Consider the following 15,732-nt stretch of genomic DNA (forward strand, 5'->3'; position numbering starts at 1 on the left):
CTGCATAAAGCTTCTGCTCTCTGCCTGGAACACCTCCTTCCCTCTTCCGGCATTAACCCTGGTGCCTGCAGGGCTGTTTCTCTATCATTTTCTCACTCCCTTCTCCCAGCTGCTGTTGCACAGTTTTTCCCCTCCTTACATCTGCTCTCCTAGAGCACACCCAGAAACACTCATAGCTCAGCTCTAGCAGCAGTTGGTCCCTTTATAAGCAACTGGAGCTGAGGTCAGCTTTGAGATGTATCTATTCGGTGATGAACAAGATTGAAGGCATTTATTTACTGTTCAGATGATGGGCATGGGTTGCCCAGAGAGTCTGTGCAGTCTTCTTGAGATCTTCATAAGCTGTCTAGTTGCAATCCTGGGCAACCTTCTCTGGGTGGCCTTGTGTGAGTATGGGTTTGGGCCTGATGAACTCCTAAGATCTCTTCCAAACTCAACCATTCTGTCATTTTCCTGTTGAGGTCTCTCTGAATGGCAGCAGAAACATCTGTCAACTACTTCACCCAGTTTTGTGTCAGCTTCAAACTTTCTGAATTTATGAACTATCCCCACATCTAGGTCATTTATAAAGATGTAAAGAAGTACAGGTCCCAGCACTGACCCCTGAAGTAGACCACTAATGACTGTCATCCAGCTGGTCTTTGTGATACTGATCACAACCCTTTCAAACGAGCCAGTTTTCAGTCTACCACAGTGACAATTTATCTAACTCGTACTTCATTGGTTTGTCAATGGAAATACTATGGGGAACAGTTTGGAAAGTGTTATCAATGTCAAGACAAATAACATCCACAGCTCTCATCACAGGTGGCTATCAGGTTAGTCAAATATGATTTCTTCATAAATCCATGATGGCTACTTTCAGTCACCTTGTCCTTTGCATGTCTGGAAGTTATTTCCAAGATTATTTGTCACTTTCCCAAGGATGGAGGTGAGGCTGACTGGCCTGTAGTCCCCTGGCTTCAAGAGCCCCCAGGCATGACCTTTCAAGGATAGAGAGTGGTTTCACAAGGACATGGGCTAGTCCCCTTACTACTCTTTGTTCTGCAAATGATGGGTTACTGGCTACAGGGATGTGCACAGCCAGCCTTCTGTAGGCTCAGATAAAAGCAAGTTTAGTGCTAAGGCATGGTGTGCCACTGTCCCTTCTGCTTTCTCAATATTTCTCATAGGCTTCTCCATGCTTATCTGCCTCATGGAGAGAAAATCTATATTCCTCATTGTTAGTACCAACTGATATCTATATCACGGTCTGAAAATGGACTGTAGCGGTTTTTTCATATGCTTGAATGAGGACAGCCTAGATATCTTTGGAGCAGACTATGTTGCAGGCATCACATTCTGGCCAAACTTGGTGAGGTTAGCCAAACCTGCCTAATACTACACCTGTTTTATTAGGTTTAGAGCCACATTATTGTTTACTAATTGTGATTGATCTTTGAGAATGAAGAGGCTGTTGCGATAGACAGTCCTCAATTGAACATTTGCAATACAAATATTAATGACAAAGAGAAAAACCACTTTTGCTTCTTCTCAGATTGAAAACTGAAGCTCAGACAGATAGCATGACACGTTTAAAGCCACATCATAGGTCTGTGGCGGAGCCAGAACTGTATCTAAATCTCCTAAATTCCATTCCAAGGCTATAGTCAAAGCACAGTGACAAATTGTCCTCTGCTTTCATAACTAACGGTGATTTCCAACACCAGATTTCTGGAGATCCAGCATACGGCATACTGAAGAAATGTGGTTTACAGTCCTCTTACTTTTGCAGAGACAGAACCTTGAGTTTCACTCTATTAAGATCATTCTTTATTTATTTATTTTTATTTTCCTGCTTTGTTTTTTAATCTTCTGGGACTGACTTAAGAAAAATAAATGAGAAAAGTTCTTTGCTTTACATGCTGGGAGTGCTCTTGCCATTAGTCTCCAATGCATACTTCAGTACTAGAACAATTGACAGTGTTTATCACTAAGTAGAACTTGAAGGCCATGACAAAAACAAGAAACTACAGTACTCCTGTAATTTTTAGTTGTCATGGTGATGTATTTGGACAGTGAATATACTTGTTGGTCTCTTTTCCCTGCAATGTGGCACACAGAGAGAATCACACAGTCTTTATTTGAGGGATCATTCAGCACATTTGGTGACTGTTTTGCTTGAGAGGGAAGAGAGGTTGGAACATGTGATGCTTCAGAAAGTATTTATAAGATGGCTTCCTTGGGTTGCAGTCATGAGCTGGGGCTGATTCAATTCCAGAGTTTTTCCCATTCCCAGTTCAAGTGCCACATCAGCTGCATCTCCCCACATTACAGTTTGTAAAATGTTGATAACAACCCTGCTCTTCCCTAGTGGTCTTGCCTGTTTATCAGAGAGTGCACTATCTCCTACATTCTATTTACATGGGAACATTCATTCTGGTTTTGGTTCTAGTATCTGTGTTTTAAGGAAAAGGGTATGTTAATGTAAGAGTATAACTATTATAGAGCAATATTAAAACAGCAATAAGTGGCATTTCCCCATTTTCAAAATATTTGAAGCAGCAGACAGCACAAGTGAATTGTCATTTTCTTTGGCCTGTGGTAATTAAGAGTGGATATATTCCAACAGCATCTCATACATGCACTTAAAGGAAGAGGAAACAAACTGACAATATAGCTGGTATGGCTATGGGCTTTAGATAGGCAGGTAGGGATTCAGCTATTTATTTTATAATGGTTGTTCAGTAGCTTGTGTTTGAGCTAAGTATCTCACAGGAGTCTTCAGTCTGTTGCCAGTAGGGCAGATTTCCAATTCTTTTTAGCCATCAAACAAGAAATAAAAAAGTGAAGGTAGAAAAAACAGAATCAGAAACCAATTCTGGCTCCTTAGGAGGCGTAGATGGCAGCTGATCTGAGAGGTATAGGTAGGAGTCTCTGCATGGGCTTCTTCTACAAAGCTTCACAGATGGCCTTACTCCGAGCCACCCCTCCAGCTATGGATAAGCATTCATTCCAGTCAGCTGCACTGGCTGACCAAGTTCCAAGCCATCAAGTCTTGATGATGGCCTACCTTCCCTCCCCAGCGGGCAGGATCTTGTGCACTTCCTTCTCCATTCCACTTGAAGAACAAGCGTTGGTTGTGGGCAGATGTCCCCATAGAGGAAGTAGTGGCAGTGGCAACACACAGCTCTCTGCCATTATTCTCCTTCAGGCAACCCAGATGCAAAGTTCTTTCAGTCCCACAGAGTTTGTGTAAGTGCTATTCCAGATGGAGGCCACAGGTAGCAAGGAGAAGCATGGGGGAGCAAGAGCACGGTACCAGCTCTAATTTCATTATTTGTCCCAGCTGGCTACAGCCAAAAACACACAGGTGAGGCGTTTTGCCCAGCAATGTCATCCACAAACTCAGCCCTTTATTTTGCGAAGGTCTCTGCCTGCTGCCTTGTTTTCCCTCAAACAGTCCTGCCTGCTGTCTAACGCAACTCACCATGAGTAAAACCATGCAATGATTTAGTGATAGGTGGTACAGGCTGGGACAGATCCTCCTGTCCTTGTTCACCATGAATTGTGCCAGAGGCAGTTATAGTCCCAGGGAAATCAATGGGATAATGAATACTAATTAGTGGCAAATCACAGTGGGAGAATCTGGGAAAACATGTGTCCTTGCCCCAGGACTAGGAGTTCCTCAGATCCCCTCCATTGTCACATAGTTTCGGGGCTCTCACAACCCTGGGAAAAGCAAGATTTTGAATATTTACAGGCAATATAGAAATTGGCCCCAAGTATCATTTTCTCATCAGTTTCACTAATCTCTAACTGTAATGTAAATTGCAAAATTGTAAGGAATTGTGAGACAAGCAACAGAAACAATTAAGAGTATTGGAAGATTGATTTATGAGGAAAGATTAAAAGACCTAGGAATTATATAGTTCGACAAAATGATGACCATGGGCCTGATCTTGCAAACTTGGCTTTCCACAATAAGAGGAAGCGTGATTTAAAAATATCTACAATGTTCTCTGGTGAAAAATTTTGCAAATCAGTAGTCCAGGAGGGAATTGTTAGTTCTCATCTTGCAGCAATGAGAGTAAAATTTTCTACTGTAAAAGATCAAGGAGTGTTTGCATCTTACTTTTTTTTCAAAGGTTAAACATTAAAAAGAAACAGAATTTATTCATATCAGGTAGAAGCACATGAGTACATGAAGATGTGAGATCTGGCAATGACCAGCATAACAGAAGTGATAGAAATGAAGCTTTTCACATGGAAGACTATTACAAGCCTATACAATTTCTAGGGGAAAATGGAAATCATCAGCCTTCCTCACCAAAAGTCAAAATTCTGAAACTCATGAATTGCACCTTTCCATGGATAACACTCAAGAAAATGCTACTGAGATACATGGATGGTCCAGCTTTTTGTTCTTTTCTCTTGCTAACACCGGTGCCTTGCTGGGCTTGCATGACAAGCCGAATTAAGGGGCTAAACTGGCAGAAAAACTACTCTTTAATTCTGGTGGAACTTAGGTGTTTGCATGTCTCTCTCTCCAGCTCATCCCTGGCTTGGCCAAGTGTTGGTGATGGCACAGGGGAATGATGATGGGGCTATAAAATCAACCTAGGGAAGGTGTAAACTGGCAGCATGGGTTTTACAGAAGCAGCCAGCTATTAGATTGCCCTAGCCACAATATAAAGTTGCTAGTAGTGAGGTAAAGCACAGACTTGTGGGACTAACTAATAGAATCCTATTGACTCTTGAGATAGAAGGTTTTTCTCATTGTCCTTGAGACAATCAAAAGAACTGAAAGTGTCCACTTTTCTGCTCTACTCAGCTTTATAGCATGGCAAGAGCACAGTGTGGTGGATCTCCCAAACGTGTCCGTTACTGTGTTAATAATCAGCACAAAATGAAAGAAATAAGATTTCAGAACAGGCACTGTGCTGTGCTATTCATATGGGCATCTTCATTGCTTTCTCAGAGGTGTTGCGGATCGAACAATTCTCAGAGGGGTTTATTCAACTTTGTTTTCAGTGAGGTGAGGGACAATGCTGCACATTTGGGTGTTACAAAGAATTACCTCTTTCACAGTCCCAGCACTGATGGAAGCAAATATGAATGAAATCTCCCCTCCCGTGTGTAGTCTTCAATGAACATCTGTGGTGTGCTTGTGTGGAGGGATGCAGAGTAGACATGGATGCAATACAGAGGTAGGGAAACAGTGAAAAAATAGCAGTTGCTCCAGAGGTTTTATTGGGCTATTTTCACCAAAATAAGGCTAAATCAGCATCACTTAGTATCTGCTGCTTCCCATTCATGCAGGCTGTGCTCATATTGAAGCACACTGTTACAGCTCCCAGTTTCTTGCAACTCTGGGGTCATTCTGCCTCAGAGCATGGCAGCTAAAATATAAAAATTGTTCAGGGGAACAGTTCTGAAGTTTGAAGTGCAAAATATAATCCAAGATCAAGGTACTGAAGTCCTGTCTTTTTTTTTTTTTTTTTTTTGTCCTAACAGTAATGCAATAATTGATAAGTGAAATCTGTTTACAGTCCTTGCCTCTAAGGATAAACTTAGATAATCACTGCGACAAAAATACTCATGTAGAAAACAAAATCTCTCTGGCTTTCAACCCACCAGAGTAAATAGAGACAAACACACTAGAAATTATATAAATATTATTATGAAAAGAAAAAAAGAGAATTTTGGAAAGATTAAAATTCTTGAGAATTTATCATAATTGGCTAGTAGTTTTTCCTGGATAAAGAAATGGAGGTAGTGTTTTCTTTAATGTCACATAGAAACACTTCTCTTGCTGAAGAAATGACTTTTTTTTTGTTGTGTTCTGGAAGCATCAGAACTTTCAACTTGCAGTTTTTTCCCAATTACAAATCAAACCAACATTGTTTAAAGCAAAATAGTTTTTAAAGTGTCAGATGAATCTGAACCAAAAGCAATACTGGATCAGAAGGTAATCAAATCATAATCAACACAGTACTTGGATTGGCCAAAATGTTGTGTAATAGCTTACTCAGTAGTCAAAATTAATCAATCCTAAAGATGTTTTGTGTTGGCTCAATCTAAGCACAAGTGAAACATCATTTTATTTTATTTTATTTTATTTTATTTTATTTTATTTTATTTTATTTTATTTTGCCTATCTGTCCATCTCCAAAATCCATTACTCATTTAAGCTCTTGTCTTGGGACACTAATCTGCCTGTTATGCCAGAGCCTGCCATACTGATCGCATGACACAGTGGCTCTGCAAAGCAGGATGCAAGGCAGGTTTCTGATCTAGGTCCAGTAAATAAAAAAAAACATAATACTGAAACACAGCTCGGCCCAGAAAGATTTGTCTGTGCGAGCCTCAGTTGCAGTAGGAGGTGATGATAGGAAAGGATGCTGACATGAATGCAGCATCCTCAGAGGCACTGATGTGCTGCCCTAACTGGCCACAGCACTGTGCTCACACAATGCAATGAAGAGAAACAGCATGTGAGAGGTGGACAGCAGTAATACCGGAGCTGGGCTGCCCACTATGAGACCCACCTGAACCAGCTCTGGTAAGGCAATTCCCATGATTTCCAGCAATGACTCTGCTGGTTCAGCAGATGCAGGTTTAAACCAGCAAACGAAGTATGCCCCAAAAAAATGCCCTGCCTTTTTCAATGAGCCTGGAGCAAAAAAAAAGAAAAAAAAAAAGTAACCAACTATCTTTCCAAAAAAACTCACAGCTGCTTATCTGAAACAATTCATGACAGCGAAAGAACTGGATAAATATGTCATGTAATGCTGCAGTGTGATTTTTTTTTAAGGCAGGCATGACAGCACTGAGGCAAGCGAGGGAAGAGTGAGTCAGCAGATGATTTCATAAGAGCACTCAACAGCCACTGCAACACAGCAGCGAGGAGGGAGGCTCACAAGGTTGATGGGCAGCCATGACCCCAGACTCACGTACCATACAGTCAAGTTTGCAAGCCTCCAAAATCAACATGGGAAGACTTGAACTGAGGAAAAATGCTGAGGGAGAGAAGTCTCTTGTAGAAGGAGCAAACATCTTGGGGAGAAAGGCCCCAGAAGCCTTTGCAAGGCAGGATAGTCCTAGATAACCTCTCTATTCTATCCCATAGCTGCTCCCTCTTGCATTCCTCTGCCTTCCACAAAACTTCCTCTCAAGAAGGAGCAGGAGGAGGAGGAGGAGGAGGATGTGGGAGAGAAGTTGGAAGGCTCCAGTAGGCCTGAGGGCTCCTAGCAAAAAGCCCAGGTGCAGAGGCCCACTTCTAACCCAAAACAGAGGCTGCTGCCTGCCCATGTCAGCATGAGCAGCTGTTGGAGCAGGTACAGAGGAGGCTACAAAGATGCTCAGAGGGCTGAAGCACCTCTCCTATGAAGACTGGCTGAGGGAGCTGGAGTTGTTCAGTCTGGAGAAGGCACTGGGAAGACCCCATTGCAGCCTTCCAGTATTTAAAGGGAGCTCATAAGCAGGAGTCAGATTGACTTTTTACATGGTCTGATTTTTTACACAGTGATAGAACGAGGGGGGATGGCTCTAAACTAAAAGGGGGGAAATTTAGGATAGATGTTAGGAGGAAATTCTTTATTCAGTCTCTGATGAGGCACTGGAACAAGTTGCCCAAAGAAATTGTTGGTGCCCTGGAGGTGTTCAAGGCCAAGTTGGATGGAGCCCTGGGCCACCCTACCCACGGCAGGGAGGGTTGGAACTGGATGGGCTTTAATGTTCCTTCCAACCTAAGCTATTCTATGATTCTATTATTTCTCTAGTTACTACTACCCAGGTTGAGAGCAGCTGCATCATAGCTGTGTGGGAGCAACCAGGCTGCAGCCGTATCCAACCCTCAGTGTTGCTGAGTGGCCTCTCTGCAGCCACATGCGGGATTTCCACTCAGGATCCCAATGGAGATGCAGAGAATGATGTTAGAGTATGTGAAAAATCAAAAGTAAAGAGCTCGTGCTGGGGTTGGCAGGGAGTAGGTTATCTCTCCAGCACCCAAACAAAGATAGGGTAGGGTAGGAGTCCTTCCTTCCACTTGTGCTTGAGTACATCAAGGCTTCCTTCCTTCTTCTGCCCTCATAGTGCACGTGGCCTGTAAGGAGCAAACAAAAAAACTCATGGAGAAATGGACAGGGACTTTGGTTATAGGTACTGGCACAACACCCTCTGTTGCATGTAGAGAGTGAGTGAATCACCTGAGTGAATAGAGAGGCACAGACTTTATATACCATTAACAATGGCATAAATATTGAAGCAAAATGTGTTCTACATCACATCTGAACAAAACCCAAGCAATATCTAAGCAAATCTCCAGATACTCATGAGGAAATGTGAAAACATCCTCGGGGTCAGCAAAGGACATAGTGAATAAGAGAGCAGGGGCAATGAACAAGGAATAAAACTGGAAGAGGCTTGAAGGAAACATTAATTTGTTTGCAGCATTTTTTAATCAACGATTTTATTAATTGCAATCAATGCTTTCAAGTAAATTTTGCCAGTAAACACCAGTAGGCTCTGTCAGCCTATTCTGATACTGCTGTTCTGCTTAATATTTGCTTTCATTATTCCTGCACAGGTTCAAATTCACCATTAAATTTTCTCCTTTTTAATATATTATTATTATTATTATTATTTGCAAATTCCTTGCAAGAAATTCATAATCAGCTTCCCTGAAAAACTCTGTAGTTCAAGACTGCCATCTTGAGGTTTACTATATTTAAGGACTAGCACATTGATTGAACTACTCCTGTTTCAGTAATTACTAGTGAGCTTAAACATACTGTTTTAAAAAGACATTAACATATGTGCAGAGACGTGGTTCTTTTCTGCTCTCTATTACTTGGAGCTAAGGGATCTAGCTAACAGAAATGTCACTTTTAGTCAAGATTTTCAGAAACAAATAATAATAGTGAGTATTCTGCTCTGAGACATTCTATTCAGAATGACTTAGGATGCAACTACAATTCGAAATATGACCAATTATTACAACCATCTGATAATAAGACACAAATTTCCAGAATACTTTTAAGGCAGGCATATGAATGGGCTCATTCTGATTTATTAATTTATATATATAGTTTTGGGGGTTTTTTTTGTTTGTTTATGAGAAGGTTTACTTGAATTCTTAACTTAAAGCTAATATTGGAGATCAAATAAAATCATGGATTTTTAAAAAAATCTTTCAAATCAACACAGGAAGTATGTTTCTGTGGATATTCTCACGTTTTCGAATAATGAAGAGACTTTAATGCTTTGAAGTACAATTTTAGGTGGTATTATGAAATAATCTGCCTTCTACAGCATTGTGCAGGCGTTGGTTATTTATCACTGCAGGAGAGTAAATGAGTAGATTATTACAACAGATCACACATAGGTTTTGAAGTTGCGCTGAATGTGGGATGTTGCTTTTCATTCTTCCTGCTGCAACTGCCAGGTGGCTTTTGGTTTGGGAAAAGGATGTGTGCCAACACGTTCACAATCAAGTGCATTATAGGATGAGGCGCCACAGGAAACCAGAGACCCTCAAAAATGTGCATTGTTAGCACCACAATTAACCTGTGTTTCCTTGTGATAGTTCTTGCTTTATAGCCCAGCAAAAAGTCAAACCTTTCCGAAGCCATTTCCTCTGATATCTAGCCCCCAGTTACCTCCACTACACAAACTGCTCAAGCATGTTTCATTCTTTTTCTGAGAATTTTAAGTTCTACTAGATGGGAAATATTAAAATTATAAATTTGACTGAAGTCTAGATGAAGAGCAAACTACCTCTGTCTATGTAACACAGCCTAAAGAATTCTAGTTTGTTTTCCGGCTTAGAGGCAGTCTGTAGCAGAAGGTATTTTTAACTTAAGCATATTAGTACAGCAGTGACAGATCTCCCCCTCAAAAAAAATCAAAACACTGTGAACTCTTATCATTTATAAAGTATAAGAGGCTGTACTAGTCTAGAAGGAGGAGAGGTAAGAAATGAATTCCCCATTCACAGCAAAGAAAATGATGACTTTGAGCCCCACATACCTTACCAACAAATTGTGACAGTACAGCAGATTGAAAAAGATGGGAGCAACCCACAGACCCAGCTCCCCTCACAGACCTGCCTCCTGTCTACAGACCACAACAACATCAGAGGCCAATGGAGGTGGAATAGGAAAGCCACAGTCAAGGCTCTTGTAAATGATGTCTTTCTCCACAAATAAAGGCTCTTTCAAAGTTCTGGAGTGTGCTAAGCCTATTCACAGAGCATAACAATTATTCTGGAAGGAACCTTTGTTATTTCTTGAGACTGAAGTGCCACTGAGCATGAACAAGGGTGGCAGGGTCCCTCTCCGTGACTAAGAGGTTGCTGAGGCTGAGCTGTGTGGTTGCTCACCTGGAAACTATTGCCTGGATGTGAGCCAGGCAACTATTTTGGTTCCCTCTACAGGCATGGAGTTGAGCTGGATGCCTGTCCCATAAAGGCCAAAATTGTGCCCTGTCCTCTGGAAGGGCAAAGAACAGGAATAGCACAACATCTAAAATGAAATTCAAATGTCGTTGCCCCTTCTGCCTAAGAACTTTCAATTAATTTAATGCTTGTTACTTCCTTTTTTAAAATTTATTTTTATCTTTAACTCCCAGTGATGACTGGGAAGGCAATAAAAATGTTCAAGACTTAAGCAAAAGATTCACCCTAAAGTGTGATCAATAGCTGGAAAGTTCTGAATGTGTAGGTTTCAAAAGTGGTTTAGCCAAATGTTAGATTTTTAGATTACTTTCTATACTTTGACTTGTGTTAATATCTTTTTGAATGTTTCATAGAATTTACATTAATAGTTGCATGACCAAGTTGTATTTGAGGCTTTTGCTTCAGAACAACAGTGGCTTATGATAACGTGTCTTACATGGACTGTGAAAGAATGGCTTTATATCCTGTCATGTCTTTACATTGTGTTCTAAACAAAGATATTTTCCTGTGTTAGAATAAAATCTAAATATTTTGGGAAACTATGTATTTTTGAGTCTTACAATTGCTCTGCCTGTTTCTCCGAACAGGTCTCTTGTTCCTTTTGTCTTTTTCTGTGTTTTTATAAGGCACCTCCAGTACTTAATCTTTATTTTTATGCCTTTTTGCAAACTTCATTTATTATTATAACTCAAATGTAATTAGTGACCCTTTATAACACAGATAGCACATTTAAAATTTAAGACCTTCTTTCCCATCACTGTTAATAAAGTATAATTAGCGAAGAAGCATATGAATAACTGAAAAACGATGTATATATTTGCATTACAACTATCTCCAAAACAATAAAGACTGAGCAATAGTGTCTTTCACAAAACACAAAGGAACAGGTGAAGACATCTAGATAACTTAAAAAATGAAAAGGCGTTGGGAGGAATTCAGAGGGAACCTTTCACAGTTGCATAATGGAGAGAAATCCAAAAGCCCCGTGGCAAAGCTGCTGATCCAAACTTAAAAACTTACAGGGCCTTAAGGTGCCTGTGTGTGACAGCAGCTCTGTGATCCCACAGGGATAAGTCCTCCTGCTGCTGAGCCTATGCTTGCCTGTGGGCCTTGCACAGTGTCCCCCTAATTAGCAAAGAGTCTTCCTAGCCTGATGGTCCCTAGCTGAGGCTAACGCTCTCCTCATCTGTGGGGTGGAGGCATCATCTGAACACTTGGGTTCTTTGTGGCACCAGCTGTGACCCAAAGCAATGTATGCAGGACCAACCTCTGGCTAAGAACTAGCTGAAGGCACTGAGCAGGGCAGCTTTCCCAGCTTGAGTTCTAGAATGAGACTGAACCTGATACGGCAGGAGAGAGTCATTTCACTGGAAAGCAGAGTGTGACTTGTGTATCTTCAGTTAAGCCATCATTGTGGTGACTTGGAATGGTAAATACAACTATGTTCCCTGGATAAGGTTCTGAGATAAAAGAAGCATTGGCATTTCCATAGGATATGCCTTCAAGGGATGCACAATTAATTTTGTAACTCCTGCACGTGTAAGAAACATTTCTAGAATAATTTACAGAGCAATACTTGCTTGAGAGCTGTGTTGCAGTTCATGCACTGAAAACAGAATTTAGCAATTAGCAAGGAAGCTGTTATTTAAAGACATTCTTTCTGTGCATTGAGAAGTACACACTCAGTGTACCAACGCCATCAGCTAGTGCATATTCTGAATTACTGTGAATAATGCTTTGATAAGGTCGTGCATACATTTCCTCATGTTAAGCAAAGAAACCTTAGAGTAGGAGCTAAAAGAAGGTAGTAAGTATAAAAGAACAATTGTTTTTGAATGGAATTTAAAAAAAAAAAAAAACACACATATGGAAACTCTATGTAATCTTCTTACCTTTATGTACATTTTGTTCCAACGGCAAAGCAAGATGCCAAGGTCACTTGCCAACAAGCAGAAAATTTAGAGGTAGAGAATGCTAGTTTTGAATGATAGAGACCTAATGAGCAAATGAGGGTGAACTTTATAACACAAAGAGCATGTGTGTGTGTGTGCAGAATTTTGCTGAGCAAATTGTGATACACATAAATATGTATATGCTGCATGATATCTGGAAGAATGGTTGTCCTACAGTCATTCTTTAAAATAGGTACATAAGTGTGAACTTGGAAGTATGTGCAGGACGTGAGTTCTTCATGGTATGAGGAGACAGGATGGGAGTTGTGTTCACATGTATTGGTTATCCACCAAGCCAGCATTACCCACAGTATCAAGCCAACAGTATCAGTTGAACCCAGATTAAACTAAAAAGCCCAATTGTAAAGCAGCCAATATAAACAAACAACCAAAAAACTCAACCCGTAAACTTGAACAATTTGATATGAAGTGCCTGGCTCTATGTGCAGCATCAGCTGCCTTGAGAGGATCCAGGATCTCTATGTAAAAACAGCGGAGCTCTCACAGAAAGGCTGACACCTTTGCAAATTTTGCACCAAAAAGTATTGCAGCTGCCATGGCCATAAGAGAAAAACTATATAGAGAGCTGAACAATCCATTTTCCTTTGCTGTAGATCTCACTGCACAGCAAAGCATTAAGGTTACCTGTTAAAAAGCTGAAGATCCAGATGGGAGCAATGCTATAACTGCAGTGTCTGTGGCTGATGGCATTCCCCAAAAAGAGCTATTTAGACTTGTTCAGAAATGCTTCTGACAGTGTTAAAATGATGGGAGACAGAGGAATTTTGCTAAACTCTTCTCCCATCATTTCTGCCATCAGTGGTCTGATAGTAATTGTAGGAAATTAGTTCAAAAAAGCAGCTGCAAACATGGGTGCAGCCTGAAGCTATCAGAGTTACTTCTGAGCATTATTTCTCTCTGGAGAGGAATGCCCAGTCTCCCAGGAAACCAAGTCTGGATACAACCTCCTCTTGCCTTTCATACATGTCAATACCTATTTATAATTGTATTTTCTTCGTGTAGGGTTGGAATACACAATAACTGCTGACTGCTGCTTTTTATTCTACAGTCAGTGGAAACACAAGTTTCAATTTTTCCCATTTTTGATCTGTGATTAGGATATATCTCCTTTGCAGTGGCTCATGTACTGTCTCTTTTGAACAGAAGAGCACTAGGGAACTTCTAACTTTGAAATTAATTACAGGAATAAAGCCTTCTTTGCATATTTTCTAATTACCCCTTTCTTTGTTAATGCCAAATAATGCCTTCAGCATCTTCCTGGAAATAGTCTAATTGACCCTGTTCTGTGATTATCTCCCATCTGTGCTGTGAAAGCTATGGGTCTTCCATTTCCAATTCAAAAACCTCCAGAATTAAAACCATTAGTTGAAACAATAAGAAGATTAATAAGCTGTGCAGGTGCATGTTGTGAACCATAAACAAGGCAGCCTTATCCAATCATGGGTGAAGGAGCTATAAACAAAGGTGGAGTGCCTTTCACTCTCTGACAGTCCCTATGATCCTGGTTCATGAGCAAATTAGACTTTAAACTCACCTAACATTTTTGCAGATACTGTGAAAATCGCAAACATTTGAAGAGCACTGCAAGAGAGGTGTGTGCCTGGTACCAGAACAAGCAAGACCACAGGGAACAGTGGAGAGCATCCTTGGGTGCTCACCCTTGCTTCTGCTTCATCCCCAGTGTTCCCATGTCCTGCCCAGTGTGTAGTACCAGTAGGGACATGTGTGACAATGTATTTGCTTGTACTAGGGCTGCTCCAAATGTAATGCCTCCTGTTCCGTATGTTGGCTTATAACGTCAAAGGCAGGTATTGGTGGTATGGCAGTAGAGGCTGAACCTTCCTACCAATATCTCACTACATGTTGTTGCCATGTGACAGATGGCAGCAGAGGGGCACTCTGACACAGTGGGGCCTGACAAGTTCGTATGAAGCAAAGGTGTGTCACTGAATTCCTCCACGCAGAAAAAATGGCACCCATTGACATTCAACATTTACTTACTGAACATTTCTGGAGATCAAACAGTGGATATGAGCATAGTGAGGTGGTGGGTGGTGCAGTTCAGCAGTGATGACAATGACAGTGGTTCACCTGCACTGGTGCAGATTGTTATGAGCTCTATATGCAGGCTTTTTCTCGTTTCTGGCAAAAACATATAGCTAATGGTGGTGACTGTGTTGAAAAATTTTTTTGTAGCTGAGAATTTGCTCAAATACTGCTATTGTGCTCTTTGTATCTGCTGTAGTTTCCATGGAAACAAATAGGAAGCATTACTTTTGGAGTTACTTACATAACTCAGTCACCATCCAGCAACACAGGTGCCTCGTAGAGGAGCTCTGCTGGAGCAGGGCCATTCTGCCAACATTACAAAACTCACAGAAAAGTGTGGGTGTGTGATTTTAGCTGCAAGGACCACATGTCAGACCTTCTTACTCTTTTTTTTTTTTTTTTTTTTGTCTTGTTTTTGGCTGCACAGCATGCTGTTCTTTTAGTTTGTTCTCATGATCCCTTGAGTCATGCTATGAGCTGTTTGCAGAAGAATTGGCAAATAGCCCTCATTGCACTGTCTGTGATTTAACCATTGCAAGTCAAGGTTTACATGGGATACTAACTGGGAGGCCCTACAGAACTGGTGCAAGCCTGAAACATGCTGAGCTGTTGCGTAAATTGAAGTCAAAAAGGTAAATTGCAAATTGAACTACAAACATATGAGTGAACAGTGGCTCTCTCAACCACCCCTTAAATTGGACAATTCTGCTTTTCTGTTGACTCCTTGAGCTTTTATTTTTCATTGCAACATAAGCTAAGGCTTGTTTTCTGTTTTTGTTTTGTTTTGTTTTGTTTTTTGGCTGCTTCTTGAAGGTCTTGATGTTTCTTGGGTTTTCTTCAAAGAAGATCAACAGAAACCAATCAGAAAATGAGCACAGTCCTAATAATACCTAAAATGAACAACAGTGGGGCCCCAGTCCAGGCTCGATCCACTAATTTCAAATTAAGTTGGCCTGCACACTTCATTTATTTACTCCCTCAGCAGCCCAAGGGAATATATGCAGTGTGTGAAGTGAAGCACGTGCCTTTGCAAGAGCAGTATTTGTGTCGTTCAAGGGAAAAAAGTAATACTGCGAATGAAGAAACATCTCATTAGAATTGCATTTATCGCTCCCCAAATACCAGCCAAGAGTTTTTTTAAATACATACCTATACTTTGACTTTGAAATACACGCTGCTACCAAAAAAGGGCCTATAAGGAACCAGTGATATCATCCATTGTCTTAGGGTGTGTTTGCAGGTTGTTAAAAAGATGTCTGAAGAGAATACAAC

This window comes from Phasianus colchicus, chromosome 1 (genome assembly GCF_987193195.1).
Source record: "Phasianus colchicus chromosome 1, bPhaCol1.hap1.1, whole genome shotgun sequence".
In the NCBI taxonomy this organism is placed as follows: domain Eukaryota; kingdom Metazoa; phylum Chordata; class Aves; order Galliformes; family Phasianidae; genus Phasianus; species Phasianus colchicus.